Raw genomic sequence first — 17,452 nt, forward strand, 5'->3', positions numbered from 1 at the left:
TTGCAGAATTTTCATTGTGTATAGAAAGCAATTGATTTTTGAATAATGATCTTGTATCCTGCAACCTTACTGAACTTGTTTATTAGGTCTAGTAGTTTGTTTGTGGTTCCTTAAGATTTTCTCTACATAAAATCATTTCATGTATCAGTATAGTTTTATCCTTCTAATTTGGATGCCTTTTATTTCTTTTTGTTGCCTAACAGCCCTGACTAGAAGCTCCAGTGTAATGCTTAATAGAACTAGTGAGAACAGACATCCTGAAGGGTCTTGTCCCTGCAGCAAGTACTTCTAAATAGAAGAAATAAATACTTCAAGTGAAGAAGTCCCTTTCAGATTCAAACCCCAAATCGTAATTTCTTTCTCCTCCCTAGCATCGTGGATTTAGTGCATTTTCTGTGGATGTTTTTGTGTGTGCATGTGCATTATATACTAATCCAGAGTATTGTTTTGTGCATCTATTTTTATTTTATATAAATGATTTTATACCAAATATGCTAACACTTCTGCAATTTTTAAATTCAACACTAACAGATTCAAGATATATTTATATGTATCTATATATACCTACATATGTAGTCTCTCATAAGAATATATTTTATTGATGTATTTCTCTATTGGGTAGCATTTGGATTAGTTCCAGTGTTTTGCTATAACAATGCTGCATTAAAAACCTTTAATATGTGTCCTTGTAATTATATGTGATAATTTACCTAGGGTAGATCTTCCTAAGTGTTATTTTTATATGGCATAGAAATTATACCACCGTAGTTTTAGGTAGTGTAGAAATAATACAAGTAACATTTTGTATATTGTTATGCAATGTCAAGTTGATTTACCTACTGATTTTCCTAATTAACACATTCACTAAGAGAGAAGGAGAGTTTCTTTCTCCACACCCCCAGATGTACTTGATGTCAAATATTTAGTTGTTGGTGATTTGATTGGCAAAATAATTTATCTCTCTTTATATTAGTATGTTGCCTGTTTCTTGGTGATGTGCATTTTCATAGATTTAATGGCCTTTTGTGGGTTTCAGTTTTGTAAATTATTGGTTATATACTTCATTTTTTCAGTTAAATAGTTTTTTTTCTGATTTATAAAATTTTCTAAATATTTGGGATACTGATTCTCTATCTATTGTATTGTAGCAAATATATCATCTGACACCGCTATCTTCACTTGAATTTATGGTGTCTTAATTATTTTGAAAATTAAGCATAATCATTTATTGATCTTTTCCATTGTGGTTTGTTCCCTTACTGTTTAAGTAATCCATTCTTCCATGAAGTCACAAAGATTCATTTTCATAGTTTTCTTTGTTTTTCATCTTTGTTTCACCCATTTAGAATTGTGTTGTTGTTGGGAGGTAGGGATCTGTATGGTTATTGTTAGGATTTTTGGTAGAAATCTAATTGTCTACCACCATTTTCCCCACCAAGTTGGAATACTCCAGTCTTATATTCCAAGTTCAAATATAAGCATGGATCTCTTTGTAGACTCTCCATTTAAATCCACTAATTTGCCCATTTCTTTGCCAAAACTATAGTTTTAATTTAATTAAGTAGCTTTACACTTAGTATTGATACTTGGTAAGGCAAGTCCCCATGTCTTTATTCATCTTTAAAATTACTAGAGCTAAACGGCAGTATTCATTTTAGAATAAGCTTCTCAAGTTCCATAAAAATCCTATTGATCTAAACTGAATTTGCATGAAGTTAAAATAAATTTGGTGGTGGACATAGCTCCCATATTGGGCATTCCCATCAATTAATTGGTATAGTCCTCCATTTATTCAGATCTTATATGTATTTATAAAGTTTCAGAATTTTACCCTAATGATAATGTATTTTTCTTTAGATACATTCTTAGGAATTTTATAATTTTTGAGTGCTTTGTAAATGGACAATTTTCTTTTAATTTTTCTTATTTATTGATCTTATATCTCTTTTCAAACCTTATACTTATCTCCTATTAGTTTGCTAGCTTGACCATGATTCTAAAGTTTTTCATACACATGGTATTTTCTGAAAAAAATACAAAAATTATTACCTCTTCTTTTCCAATAGTCATATCTCTTATTCTTTTTCTTTCATTCTTTCTTTCTTTCTTTTTTTGTAGCTGGGCAGGAATGGCAGTCTTATATAATTAGATACAATCTCCAGTAAAATGTTGAATGTTGACTTAGAAATTATACCCTCATTTCAGACTTAAACAAGAGTGACTCTAAACTTTAACATTAAGTTATATCCTATCAATTATCACCTTAAGACACACTTTTGAGACTAAAAGGGACCAGTGGAATTCAGACATAAATCAGGACTCTACTAACTAATCAAGTAGTTCAAAAACAACATAGAATATTTGAGCAATGCAACCTAAAAATTGACCGAATGGGCATAGATTGAACTTCTGTACTCCCAAACTGCAGTATTGAATTTTTTTCATGTACTTCATAAATTTCACAAAATTGACTATAAAACTGTGGCCATAAAACAAGTTTTAACAAATGAAAGAGGATAGAAAGCAGGTTCTCTGACCATAAAATAAAGTTATAAATTACTTTTAAAAAGATAACTAGAAAAATCCCCAATTTTATAATATTAAAAATGCATTTTAAATAAAACTTTAACTAGAAACAAGTAAAAATGGAAATTAGGAAATACTTTAAATGAGAGTGAATATTCTGTTATGAAACCTGTGAGATGTTGGTATGCAATAGTAAATGGGAGATTTATAGGCTTAAATAAATATCTAAGAAAAGATAGGAGGCTGGAAAATTAAATGAGCTAAGCATCTAATGCCTCTGGAAGTTAGAAAAAGAATACAGCAAAGAAAGTAGAAGAAAGAAAACAATAAAAATAATACCAGGATTGATGAAATAGAGAAACAAAAGTAAAAGTTGGCTTTTTGAAAAGTGAAAATTGACAAACTTCTGGTGAAAATGGGGAAGACCAGAGATCAAAGTCACACCAATACCAGAAAAGATAAAGCAGTCATCACTACGGATGCTGCACATGTAAACAAAAATTTAGTAAGTATATTGTGACAAGTTTAACCGAATATATTTTAAAGTTCAGGTGAAAGAAATTCTTGGGAAAAATAACAGCAAAATTGACAAATGAAAAAACAGAACACTGACTATATCTATAAACATCAAAGAAACTGAAGTGCTAGTCAAAACTCTTTAAACAAAAAAACCTAGGCCCAGAAAATTTTACCAAACATTCAAGGAAGAAGTACTTCCAAGCTTAGACAAATTTTCCCATAGAAGAGAAAGTATTTTCCAACATGTTCTATAATATAAACGTTATTAAAGAAGTCTCAAATAAAGATACTATGAGAAAGGAAAATAATGGGCCAATCTCAGTTAGGAACATAGGTGCAAAAGTCCTAAATAGAATCTGAGTAAACAGATTCCTGCAAAATATTCATCATGATCAAGATGGGTTTATTTCAGGAATGAAAGGTTAGTTGACAGTTAAATAAATTAATATACTAATACATCTCATTAGATGCCAGCAAGTGTTTGATAAAATTCATTATCCATTTAGCAAACTAAAATTTGTGGGGGGAAATTTTAATTGAATAAAATGCACTGACCCAAAACCTTCAGTAAAAATCATCCTTAACAATGAAAATTTGAGAGCTTTCCCGTTAAGATCAGGAAGAAGACAAGGAAGCCTATGATCTCACTGGATGTCCGACCTGACATAAGGCAGCAGGGGGAAAAAAGGAGTTGGAAAAAGACTGGGAAGGAGAGACAGAGCTATCCTTATTCATAGATATGACTGTCTACATAAAAAATCCCAAAGAGTTATGAGTTAACTATTTTAATTAATAAGAGGGTTTAGCAAGGTCTCTACATTTAAAGTACAATATATAAAAAGCAATTATACTTACATATACCAGCAACAAACAATTGGACGAATTATGAAAGAGGCCACTTATTAAAGTATTAAAAATTGAGCAGCACCTAAGGCTAAAGCTAACAAATATTTACAAGATTGCTATGGAAACAATAATATAAATTTACTTAGAAGCAATTAAAGAAGACCTAAATAAATGGAAAGACATAACCTGTTAACAGATTTAGACTCAATATTGTAGAACTGTTAATTTCTTCTTGAGATTCAGTTATCCCAAAAGGAATTTTGTAAAACATTACATTTAAGATTTTATATTTAAATACAAAGGGCCAAGAACAGCCCAGCACTCAGAGCAGAGGGACAAGGCCAGGCTTGCTTCACAGGATTATTTCAAGAGCCTCTAGCACACAACACATAGAATGAATTTCTGATGCATCTGTGAAAGGCATGACTATAAACCCTTCAGAAGATAGTATCTGACAATACCAATGTAACCTCAAAGTAGGGAAGAATTTCTTAAGAAATACCATGCGCTAAGCAAAAAGGAAAAGACTGATGAACTGAATTACCCTAATATTAATGGTTTTGTAGATCAAAATATACCAAAAAGAAAAGAGAAGAAGTGGAAAATATATATGTAGAACAAATAAGTGACAGAGAACTGGTGCTCAACATATTAAGAACTCATACAAATCAATCTAAAAAGAAGATAATTCAGTAGAAAGACTTAAACAGATATCCCACAAAAGAAGAAAGTCAAGTGAACAATAAACATAAGTAAAGTGATTAGCAATGAAGGAAAAGCAAATTAAGACTTCCATAAGATATCACTATAAACCTACCAGATTACCTAGAATTGAAAAGTTGGACAATATCAAGTGTGGTGAGATTACAGGACAAGGAGAACTCAACCTGCTGATGGGGTATATAAATGAAATGTATACCCACGCACCTCTACACATTTACAAAAATGTACATAGTGGCATTATTTGTAATATCACAATACTGGAAACATAATTATTAGAATAAATTATACTGTGTATTTTTTAATTGAGCACTTTATTGTAGAATTAGAAAGAAGAACAAATAATATAAATCTAAGAAAAGCTGGTGGAAGTAATAAATGACATTAATATTAGAAATTAATGAATTGGTTAGTATTTGTAAAAGGTTAATGATAAATAGATCCAAAAAGATAGACCTCTGCAAAAGTAAAGCTAGTCAAGAGGGGAAAAAAGCATATGAGGTAGGAATAAGTGAAAAAGTAGGAATAAGAAAAAAGGCACAGTAACATAATATTTTAGGAAAATACATGATATTAAAAGGAAGCTAAATAATTTTAAAATATTTTAATTGACATCATTGAAAAAAGTAACAACTATGGAATAAACTGGAAATAACTTTTTAAATTAATAAATAATCATTCTTCCTCCCAAGCTGTTGGGCCCAGATGTCCTCATGGGGGTAGCTTGGGGTTGGGAATCAGGGTGCAGAGTATAAACAGCTCAGTATACTGTGTACTTTTACCCAATTAAATTCTATAAAGTATACAACAGCTATATAAAAGTAAAACATAAAAGAAAGCATATGATTTACATAAACATTTTGAACATTTTACATGATTCATTTACATAAACATTTTTAACATTTATATAAAGTTCAAAAATTAGAAAGACTATATATCATTTAGAAATGAGTACACAGGCATTTACTGAAGTTTATTTGAGGGCTTTACAGTTAATTTTATGAATGTCCAACATTTTTTTAAAAGAATGTATATTTCTTTTGTTTTCATTGAAGGATTTTATATACATACATAAATGCGACATATAAATATATATGCAAATATAAATACAGTAAGCATATGTATCTATGCACATAATGCATCAATGTTGTTAATTTGTTTAATCTGGGAGAGACTGCCATTAAAAAAAATTCCCACCATTACAGATTTGTCAGTTTTACCTTTTAATTCTTTATTATTGTTTCAAAATTTCCAGACCATGCAATTAGTTACAAACATGTTCATGATTTAATGTTTTCCTAGATTTTTCTTTGGAATGCAATAAGATGCCCCACAAATGTCCTTGTTAATGCTACTCAAAGAATACTTTTGATAATTAATTTTCTATACAAAGTTTTTTGTTGTTTTTTAGTATTTCCCTGATACATCTTTTTCTATACCTTTATTTTCTATATTTTAGTTCTTTTATTTTAACTGTTTTTCTAACAAGCTTATTTTTAATTGTCTTAGTAATAATGGAGTGGCCAGCAAGTGATAGGTAGCTATGTGCTTTGATTGGGTAAGAGGTGGTTAAATTTTAGTATTATCTAGTAATCTAGCCTGGACCATCAGCAAATTTCATTTTGAGGCTGTTCCCTAGAAATCATCTCTCTGGGTTTCAAAGTATCTTCAATTAAAATCAGGATTTGTTGGTAGAAGGCAAGCTAGTTTATTTTTCTATCCTTTTCATTTATCAAAATAGATTAAAGCACCAGCTTTTTATATTAGAAAATTAATCATTTTTAGGTTAAAAATAGAACAGATGCTATCATTTATACTACTTTAAGTGTAATTTCTAACTTGTGAGCATTGATTTTTTTTTCCTCCATTTTCTTACTAAAAGCCTAAAGCAAAATTTTCACATTTTGTGGGCTGGTAACTTTGTAATGAAAGGGTTTACTAGAATTGGGGAAAGTGATTCAATTAGAAGAGGAGGGAAATGGATTAAATTAGAGTTGTGGCTGGATTCAGGGTGGGGCTGACTGAATTAGAATTTTGATGGTATATATAGAGCCTAATAATCACGTGATTTTCATTTAGGATTCTTTCCTGAAAAGAAATCATCTTTCTGTGTCTTGGCATATCTTCACTGCAAATCTGAATTTCAGACTAGTAGAATGTTAATTATTTTTTTCCTTTAAAATATAAAAGAGATTACGACAATAACTTTTTAAATAAAAATGTGACTTTTTCCTGTTAAAACTCATTCATTCATTCACTCATTCACTCATTTGAAAATCGTTATGGGCACCTATTGGTGCCAGGCTCTGTCTCAGATGCTTGGCTTATATCACTGGGCAATACAAAGATTCCTGCATTTGTAGAATTTATATTCTGTATGGGACAGAAAAAGAAATAATAAAACAAATTTATATAGGATTGAGTAAGGATCATACTATACAGGATCATGGATGATATGTGCTACACAAAAAAAGAAAAGTAGAACAGGTTAAGGGAGATAACGAATGCAGGAGGGTGGGGACCAAGGTAGAGGATGGCTGAAACTTTAAATAGGGCTGTCATGGTTGGTTGACCTGATTTGAACCAAGACTTGAGCAAGACAGGTAAGAGTATTCTTGGCTGTGCAAAGGCCCTAAGACAGGAGCTATGTTCAGACAACATCAAGAGAGGCACAAGCAACACAGGAGGTCAACCAGACAGGGGACAGTCTTGTAGGTTAGTATGGAGTCCTTTGACTTTTACTGTAAGGGCAATGGGGAGCCAATGCCTCCCGACTGTCTGACTCTATCCCCTTTTATCCCAATCCCATTCAATAATATTATTAATTAAAAGAATGATTGCCAGTTGGATGCTATAATGTGGTAATTCATTGTTAGTTTACTTTCATTTTCATAATAGGGAAGGTGAGTGTCTTTTATGTTTGTTGTCTATTTGGAATTGCTGTTTCTGGATGGCTTCTTTATATTCTTTGCCTATTTTTTCACTGGGTTGTATTTATTATGTGTATTAATATTAGTAATAGTACTAGTAGTAATGAAGTTTTATATGTTATAGGCATAACAGAATTTACCTGCTAATTGAATATTTATCTTTTGACATAATTTGAGGCACCTCCTGCCATAAAAATAAATTTTTATATAGATAAAACTTTTAAGTTATTTTTCATAGCTTTTAGGTGTCCTGCCTTGATCAAAAGGTCTTTACAAATCCTAGGTTGTACAAATAGTCTCTTAAATTTCCTTTTTAAATTTTTATAGTTTTTTTCTTTTGGATGTTTAATTCAACTGGATTTGTATAAGCATTGAAGCTGTAATTCCTACATCCTGCCAAAAGAATTATCAGTTTTGTAATCACAGCTATTATATAAAACATCCTTTTTACATTGATTAAAAGAGTAACATTGTTCATATTAAAATGAAGAGCATTTTTTGACAGTTGCCTAATGATTTATTCATTCTCTTTTGTGAAGCTTACATTGTAAGCATGTTTAGGCTAAATTTTTTTTTCTTCTTTTTCTTTTTGAAGGAGTGTTTTTTTAGGCTAAGATATACTATACCGTATCCAAAAGCTGGTAAGAATGATCTGAAAGGGATGGATTCACAGATAATTAAAGATAGGAAATAGAGCAGGGTGCCAGGTACTAAGAAAGCTAGAGAACTTGGAATCCAGAGAACAAAGGAGAGGGTTTGGGGTCACCACACGTGGGAAACTGAGGGTTTGGGCAAAGTCAAAGGCAGCTGGTAGATCTGCCTGGGGGGAGATAAGCAGGCCTTGTTTAAGAGCCTCTTTCCCCAGAGAAGTCAGGGCATCAGTGACTCCTGGGAAAGAGGGTCAGGAGGGAACGTGGGTGGAAGAGGGGTGTGGATTTGAGCAACGGGGAATGTGGGAAATCATATTATTTATTGCAGAGTGGGAATAAAAAATTAAGAGTATAAGAGGATTAGCAGGAGAATTAAGGGCTCAAATAGATTTTTGTATTAATGGGTTTAAAATGAGAATTCTTGGGAGGTTATATAAGATCTTTGCGAGCAAAGAGAGCTGATAGGATGAATTTTAAGTTTTTAGTAAACTTTATTTTAGTTTCTTTTTCTAATACTTTCAAAACATTTAAGCCAAAAGCTTTGTAGTTTTCTTATTTGTACTTTAAAATCAGTTACATAAACTTTTTACCTGATACTTATTAACACTTTAATTTTCTTATTTCTTATTAATACTTTCAGACCATTAAGTCAAAGCTTTAAATTTCACAGACTGATTAGATGTTGCTATTAATGAAATTACAGGAGTAGTTATTTAATCATGGTTGGTTATCAAAAGATTAGGTGGTGGGCTAGATGTTAAATGAATCAGGGTCATTAATTCAGAGCTGATGAAGGCCACTGGAACAAAAACCAAGGGTATTTTCTGTAATGGTGTCAGCACCTTGTCATTATTACTTCATTTGTCCACTTCGTAGTGCATCAGTCATTCATTCAACAAATACTTACTCAGCACCTATTATGTGCCACGCACTGTTCTATCTGCGGAGGGTACACACGTGAACAAGACTCAAGGTTCCTGTTTTCCTGGAACTTATGTTCTAATACAGGAAGATAGACAATAATAAAAAAATAATATTAATAATAATAGCAGCTAACATTTAGCAAGTATTGTTTGCTGAGTTTTAAGCACTTTACAAGTATTCATTTAAATCTTACAGCATTGTGTGGTAGAGACTAGAATTATCTTCATTCTGTACCTGAGGAAACTGAGGCACAGAAAAGGAAAATAACCTGCCTAAGGTCACAGAGCTAGCAGAGGGCAGAGCTGGAATTTCAAACCATGAGAATCAGGCTGTAGAGCTCTTTCTCTTAATAACTTTGCTATGCTTCCTCTCAGACAAGAAAAACGGCAGTAAACAATGAACAGAGTAAAGTTCAGGATTGTTTAGTACTATGAAAAAATAATAAAGGGTGATGCGACGGTATTTTTGTGTTGGAGGTGAAGATGTAGATACGAGGCATGGAGGTGACATCTGAGCTGAGATCTGAAGGATGGTGATCTGTTATCGTGGTACACAGGCAGCAGAGCAAAGACAGCACAGTGGAATCTTTCCCTGTTTGTGAAACAGAAATGCCCAGCTGGCTGTAGCTAGGGCTTAGTATGTGAAGTATGTGAGAGTGATTGATTGGAAGTGAAGTCAGAGATAGTCAGGAACAAGAGCCAATGGGGCCTCTGGCCACATTAAGGAATTTGATTTTTTATTATAAAATCAGTAGATTTTTATGCACAGAACAACATTACCTGATTCATAACTTTTAAAGATCAGTCTCACTGCTATATTGACTTTAGGACAAAAGTGGAAGCAGGAACAGCTCCCCTCCCACTAGAACTTAGGCTTCTTTAAAAATACAACTTTTAACCAACAATACAAATACAACCTTTGCTTTGGAGACTAATATTTTTGCAGGAATGGTACCTTTATAAAGATCGTGGTTGTTCCCGTATATATTTGTTCTTTCTTCAAATCCAATTAAATGAAAATACTAGTTATTCAGCCCAACTCTCTAGGCTCGCTGGGTCTAGCTCAGCAGAAACGAAGCAGGAGCCGGTGGATCAGCTGGGCGCAGTCCTTTTCTACGCTCTCTGTCGCTAGGCGGGGATGTGGACGCTCTGTCGGTAGCCGGAGATGTGGAGTCGGCTACCCGGAGCTTTCTGTCCACGAAAGAGTCTAGCAGGGAGTCGGGGAAGGAAAAGACGGACGAGACCTCCAAGGTACAGCACCGCGCTTAGAGTCCACTCTGAAGCACTGGTGTCAAAGGGCCACTCACTCTAACGCCTAGGCTCGGCCCCACCCCGTCGTCATGCCAACGTACCCCTTGGCTTCCGCGGATTGGTGGCTGCCTCTGACTATGACGTGCGTCCGACTATGACGTGCGTCCAACTATGATGTGCGTCCGAAGAGCCCGGGGTCCAAGCTGACAAGGAGTGGGGAAAGCTCAGGGCTGGGAGGGCTCCCTGACCAGGGTGGGGCAGGGGACAAGGCATCCAGACCATGACTGAGCCATTTCACTGAACACCACGGGAAAGTTGGCAGCAGAATTGACTCCTGCACCTGTGAAAATGTAGGTCTGTGTCTCAAAGCAAAAAGAAAAGCATGACCATCTGAGGGAAAGATAGAAGGGAAGTAATTACAAAACATAGATTAAATAACCATCAGATAACAAGCCAAGTAATAAGTATCAACACATGGAGATAAAGGAAAACAATTAAGTCAGTGGCTTGTAACTGCTTCCCAAACTTGTCAGGAGGACCCCTCCTTCCTGGTTATGGCCAGCGGAACGCTGCTCCATCTCTGGGACCTGCTCACTCTTCTCTCTGCCCTGTGATTGCAGCTGCCTCACCCCAGGCTCTTCCTTGTCCTGGAGGGAGTAGGTGCTGGCCCCTGCCACAGGCTGTCCAGGCTTAGGCACAGTTTGTGGGTGCTAGGAAGAGACAGCACTTGGGGGTGCTGTGGGAGCTCTGAGAGCCCCAAGACTTCTGCTGGGGTTGTTAGCCTTGGACAGTGTTAGTGTGAAGCCTCCAAAACCCCACGTCCAAAACCCTCACTTGAATGGAGTTGTCCCAATATTGTTACAGCTTTGCTCCTTCCACTGGCAATTTGACTGCCAGAAGGGAAGAGCCAGAGAAGGTTCTGGAAGGTGAGCAATAATCTTTGTCAGAACACCTACATCTGGAGTCGGTTCTGTTGGTTTCCTGTTAAGCTATTGTGTGGCCTTGAGCAAGTTAGTTAACTTTTCTGGGCCTCAGTTTCCCCTCAGTAAGACAAGGGTTTCACATGATGATCTTTCTGACAGCAGGAGTCAAGCAACTCAGGAAGGTTTCTTCTCTGTTCAGCGGATGAGGCCCAATGCGGACAGAGCCCAGGAGGCAGACCACCCTTCTCCTCCTCAAAGGACTGAACAGGCCGTGTGAGGTGTGTCACCTGAGGTTCCCCCCAAGCTGGTCGCCATGTCATCATCCCTGCATCCCTCACTCCCTCACTGGCATCCTTCCAATCTGCAGCAGGAGGCTGCCTGCCCATGGCAGTTACTTCCCTCAGCTTCCATTGGGGAACAAGATGCTCTGAGGCTTGGCAGTTAGAGCCCTGAGGTCCTCCCAGAACTCCTAAGCCCACTGGTCTTGGTGTAGATGAGGACAGCCGTAGAGAGGTGACATGACATGTGTCAGCTTTCACACATGCGGGGTCGGGGCTTGGAGCAAACTACTTTGCAACTGGGCTTCACACCACCTATTCACGGTAGTTTGTGGGGGGAAATTAAGAAATGTATAACACCCAAGGATTCGAAGGGTTGGGCCGCACAGTAACAGGAGCAGGCCGAAAACTGGACTCCGGGTTTCCTGGATTTGAGACCCATATTCCTCCTACTATGATTTTTTTGTTCTGGAAAGAAATAGCACCTCCTCCTGACCTTTAGACACTACTCAATAGAGGACTTGAGGGGGTGGGGGTCCTTGTTTATTCCAGGACAGTGATATGAACTTGTCCAGGTGGAGCACTGAACTGGGGTGGAAGAGCTGGGCTCAAGTGCCAGCTCCACAATTGGGTGACAGCTGGGTGATAGCTGGGGGCCTTAGCTGGGTGGCTTAGGGAGTGACAGTGAAATACTTGGTTGAGGGGTTCAGCTGGGTGGCTTAATGGGTAACTCAGCTGAGTGGCTTAGCTGGGTGACTGGCTGGGTGGATTATCTGAGTTGCTTAGTGGGCTACTTAGTGGATGACTTATCTGGGTGGCTTAATGGGTACCTTAGCTGAGTGGCTTATCTGGGTGACTTAGTAGGTTACTTGGCAGGGTGACTTGGCTGGGTGGCCTGGATGGCTGACTTAGTGGGTGACTGGCCAGGTGACTTAGTGGGTAACTGGCTGGGGGACTGGGCAGACACTCAGCCCTTCTATGCTTCCTGCTCTCATCTGTCCAACAAGGACAAGAATACCCATCTTCACTGACTTCACAGGTATGTTGTAAGGAACCATCAGAAGCATAGACATGAAAAATATTTAAAAATATAAAAATACTGGCCCAACAGAAAGATTTGTTACTATTAAGGGTTTTCCAGACTGTGCTTAATGAAGACTGAAAAGATCATGGAAGTGTTTTCCTGCGATGTTCAAATACTCGACAAGTGTAAGCATCGCTGCTGCTGTTCGCTGGGTGGGATGGCACGGAGGTGGGGACAGACGTGCTCAAGGTCAGCGGCCTGGTCTCACGGGCAGAGACCCGACTTCCTCGGGGCATTCTCCCCAGGTCCTGGGCCTGCCCCTCATCCTGTTGACCTGCTGCGGGCAGGCTCCCAGCTGGGTTTGTTTGCTGTTAAAACCCCTTCTGTTACAATCCCACTTATCAAAACAGCTTCCATTCGTCAGAAAGGGCAACTCTGCATAATAAATTACACTGGTGTAATCAAATATTTCCATCGATTGAATTAGGTTTAATTGGTTGTCCCTAAGACTGTTCCCCTCCTTCGCAGCAGAGCTGGCTGCCCCCTGCTAACCCCCTCCTATCCTCTGTGCCAGGAGCAGCTCCTGAAGCAGCCAGACCACGGGGGAGGCCTGGCCTGAGACCCCCCAGTTCCTGACTACACAGGGTATTTGGTTGGAGCACTGGCACGGGTACCTAGATGCTCCGCTATCACAGCACTCAGAGATCCTTCTGTATTGGTGCCTACAGAGTGTTGATGTATTTCCTTTTAATAGCTGCAAAGTGTGTTATTCCATGGATGTAACATACTTGATTTATCTCCACTGGCAGAACACCTTTGGGTGGGATCTCAGCTCTTAATTCACTTGGGCAAGTCATTCTATTCTTGAGGCTCAAATCACTCTTCTGCAACAAGGAGAAGGTGAACCTGCTGTGCCTACCTGACAAGGCGGGCGCTGAGCTAGAAGAGCAGTAAGCCTGCCACAGCATCATTTCACTTAATCTTCGGAGCAACCTACAAAGCAGGAGTTATCACTGCTGGATACAGAGGAGGAGGCCGAGGCACAGAGAGTTGGATGGAATTTGCAAGGTCATGTCATGGGTAAGTGACACAGCTGAGTCAGGCCTCAAGAGGACACGTATGTCACAGGTAAGTGACGCAGCTGGGTCAGGCCTCAGGAGGACACGTATGTCACGGGTAAGTGACGCAGCTGGGTCAGGCATCAAGAGGACATGTGTGGAAACAATTGGGCATGGAAAAGCCCCATGAGACAAGGCTAGCTATGGCCATAGGGTGAAGGACCAAGCAGGTGGCATGCCCAAGGGAGCCCTGGCTGCCCACTGATCCACCTGCTGACACCTCATTCTTCCCTAGATGGAGCAGAAGCCAGGGTGGCTCAGGATTCAGTAGGAGGGGGCTTCAGAGTCCACCCTGGGCCTGCCTGTGGGGCCCCTGCTGCCTTCTGTGATGTTCTCACTGATGTCCTTACCTCCCTGCTCTTTCTCTGCTCTTGGCTCATGACTGCACCCCCAGGGCTCAGCCCAGTGTGCAGTACAAGACAGGTGAGTACTCAATGCATGTTGTATCCAAACAATTAGGCAAGGAACAACATTAAGGAAACCAACCTCTGGCTGTGAGCAGGGCAGATGTTCAGCGGAGGAGAGCAGATAGAGCCAGCTGGTGAGAACTTCTCGCCATGGGCCCTCCTATCTCAGGGCTGTGCGCTCTCGGGAGGTGACCAGAGCAGGGTTTCCAAGACTCTTCCATTCCAGGGATGTGGGAGTCACAAGCTAGGATGCAGGAAAGCAGGGCCTCATCTGCTGTGAGCAGCATGTCCTTCTCTAGGGTGGTGTGTGGCCTAGGCCTGGGTTGCCATGTCCCCACTCGGAGCATGGAGAGATGACCTCCTGGGAATCTGCACCATGCTCCAGCAAGGGGCTGGTCAGGGCCCAGGGCAGGGCGCCCCATGCTACAGCCTTGGACCAAGTCCAGCCCGCTGCCTGTTTTTGTACAGCAGGCACTCAGGTGCTCTTATAAACTACCGATGGCTGATATTCCCACAACAGCTGCATTTTGTAGTTCTGAGAGAGAACACATGACCCACAAAGTCTGAAATACTGTCTGGCCCTTACTTGACTGAGCCTGGCCTAGAAAGAGCCCCAGGCACTCCATCCTCTACTGCAACTGTCTCCAGCCCTGACTACCTCTTCCCGCTCACCACGTCTTAGTATAAGGGCAGCCCAGGCAGGGTGATATTCACATATTGAACAGCTGATGTTCAGTTCAGAGCAGAGGCATCTATCCTCTGCTGCCACCCCTGATTCCAGAGGCCCGAGCAGCAGGGGACACTGCAGGGAGGTGCAGCCTCACTCAGGCATGCTGAGGGGCAGATGAGGAGATGGACAGGAACATGGTGCAGGAGAGGCACGTGCGGCTGCCCAGCCTCTGCCTTCCTGACTTTGGTGATGACAGCAAGGCATGCAGGTGCTTTGGCTGCAGCCCCGTGAACTTCCCAGGTCAGACTCTGAGCCTGAGCCTGGACACAGAAACGTCAGGCAGCACTGGCCTGGCTGAATGAGACCTGCCCAGCCTCCCCCAGGAGCCCCCCTTTGCCTCCTCATGCAGCCCGGCCTCCTCAGGCAGAGGAGAGTGGCTAAGTGTTGGCTAGAGGGAAAATTGCCCAGGATGCCTTAAAGCACATTCCAGCCATGACCCGCAGAATAATCTCTTAAAAATAAATCCAGCTGGAGACTCAGCTGAAAACAGCTTCCTAAAAACTGCAGGAGAAATTGGACACTTTATTTCAGGGACAAAATAACTGGGCAGATGAATCACCAGGAGAAGGACTCATTTCAGCAACTCCAATCCAGGCTGGAGTTGCTGAGGCTCACCCAGGGGAAGGGCTCCTGGGCCTTTTCTTCTTCTCCTCAGGTGAGACTAAGAAAATACTGTGCAGGAAAATGGCCAAGTGGCAGATGCCCCAGGAGGTTAAACCCTGTCCTGGAATGAACTTGACTTCTCAATTCGCCCAATGGCCCACGTTCTCTGAGCACTGTCTCTGGTCCATCCTGGGGGTATCAGCCCCTAACTGTTTTCTTGATGATTTTTAAATCTGCAAGACCCAGCCTCCGAATGCTGTTTTGATCTAAGAGAAAATCTCTGGTACTGTCATTTTCCTGGTCTGAGTCTTCTGTGGTTATTAGCCTAAGTAATAGCAGGGTCTGTGCTTCAAACGTGAACAGGACATCCATTCATCCAGGGCTGCATTGGCAAATACCTTCTCCAAACTATCTTCAATCCTCATGACATCCCCGAGAGATATATAATTCTGTTTTCCCCATTTCACAGTTGGGAAAATCGAGGATGCTCAAGCTTGCATACCTTTTCCCAAACTACACGTTAGCAGACGGCAGAGCTGCCCCGTGAGTCTTCTTACTCACGCATGGCTGTGTGCCTCACCAACCACAAACCTTTCTCTCCAACACTTAAATCTCTTCCAGGAACTCTCCCAAGAGGCAGGCAGCATGGTATTGTGGATGGAACAAGAACTTTAGAAATTAGGATCTTTGTTACCAACCTACACTTGCCTTAGTCTGGATTCTGTGGCATGGAGCTGATATATGTCTACCTTGCCCTGTGCTTGTAGTGAAGGTCCTTAGCCCATGTGCTCACCCATGCCTAGCCAGCTCCCTCAACCCTTGATAATGTGTGCACTCCAAATCGGTTGTTTGATAAAAGCACCCCGTACTCTGGCCTTCTCAGCCACCTGATCAAGACAAGAAAATACTTCTTCTGCAGTAAGTGAAATAAGTAGGAAAACCAGAAAAAAGAACAGGAAAAATTACAAATATCATATTTTTAAAGGTATTAATATTCCAGACAGAAAAGAACCCTGCCAAGTGAGCTGACAGTCACAAACTGTTTCCCCAGTGGGCTTTGGATTCTGGGCTTGTATCAGTGCAAGGCCTTGGCCTCGCTGCTGGAGGAATGAATAACTACAAGAGTTTTCATTAGCTGTGTGAGGCTGAAGCACAAGTTGGGTATGTGAAATACCTTAAACACACAACTGGACATTTTCTGAAGTCAGGGAAGGAGACTAAGGAAGCAACTCAAAGCATGGCCTAAATCTTCTAAAGCCAGAATGAAGTCCCCTGAAGACTTGCTGTACCCAGGAAAGAAAGACCCACCACCAGAAGAGGGCCTGCCTCAAAATCACTATGCATCTCCCCTTCAAGACGTTCGTGGGCTCTGAGTCTTGTGGGATTCTGAAGCTGGAGTCAGAGGCTCTGGAACTCTCAAGGGCAGTGCTGGACACCCACCGACTTTGAAGGCTGAGCAGATGAGCGAGGGCAAGCCAGACAGGCTGAGTGGGCAATTTCCTTCCTTTTGCTTTCTGCCTATTAAAATCCATGTCCTGGACAGGGCGGAGCCAAGATGGTGGTGTGAGTAGAGCAGTGGAAATCTCCTCCCAAAAACACATAGAGCTATGAAAATATAACAAAGAAAAATCTTCCTAAAATAGAGACCACAGGACACAGGACAACATCCAGACCACATCCACACCTGCAAGAACACAGCGCCTTGCGAAGGGGGTAAGATACAAGCCCCGGCCCAGCGGGAACCAAGCGCCCCTCCCCCTGGCTCCCGGCGGGTGGAAAGAAACCGGAGCGGTTTTATTTATTTTTTTTCTTTGGCGAGTGCTTTTTGGAAGCCTTAAAGGGACAGGGACCCTGGTGCTAGGGAGGCAGGGCGGCGGGACTGGTGAGCGGGTGCCTGGGACCGGCGCCTGAGGAAAAAGAATATTGTGCGTTTTTCCCTGCGGGACCAGTGGGAGGGTGCTTTTTGGAAGCCTTGAAGGGACAGGGACCCTGATGCTAGGGAGG

General features: G+C 40.3%; 1 long non-coding RNA gene across 1 annotated transcript; it reads left to right on the top strand.

The window, feature by feature from the left end:
- The first annotated feature begins 10,574 nt into the window (after positions 1–10,574).
- Positions 10,575–13,041, top strand: LOC140850117 (uncharacterized). The gene is made up of 3 exons (XR_012132872.1): positions 10,575–10,719; positions 11,451–11,566; positions 12,698–13,041. It is a non-coding gene; the product is annotated as an uncharacterized lncRNA (long non-coding RNA).
- The last annotated feature ends 4,411 nt before the right edge of the window (positions 13,042–17,452 follow it).

The sequence above is a fragment of the Manis javanica genome, chromosome 6, assembly GCF_040802235.1.
Source record: "Manis javanica isolate MJ-LG chromosome 6, MJ_LKY, whole genome shotgun sequence".
Lineage (NCBI taxonomy): Eukaryota > Metazoa > Chordata > Mammalia > Pholidota > Manidae > Manis > Manis javanica.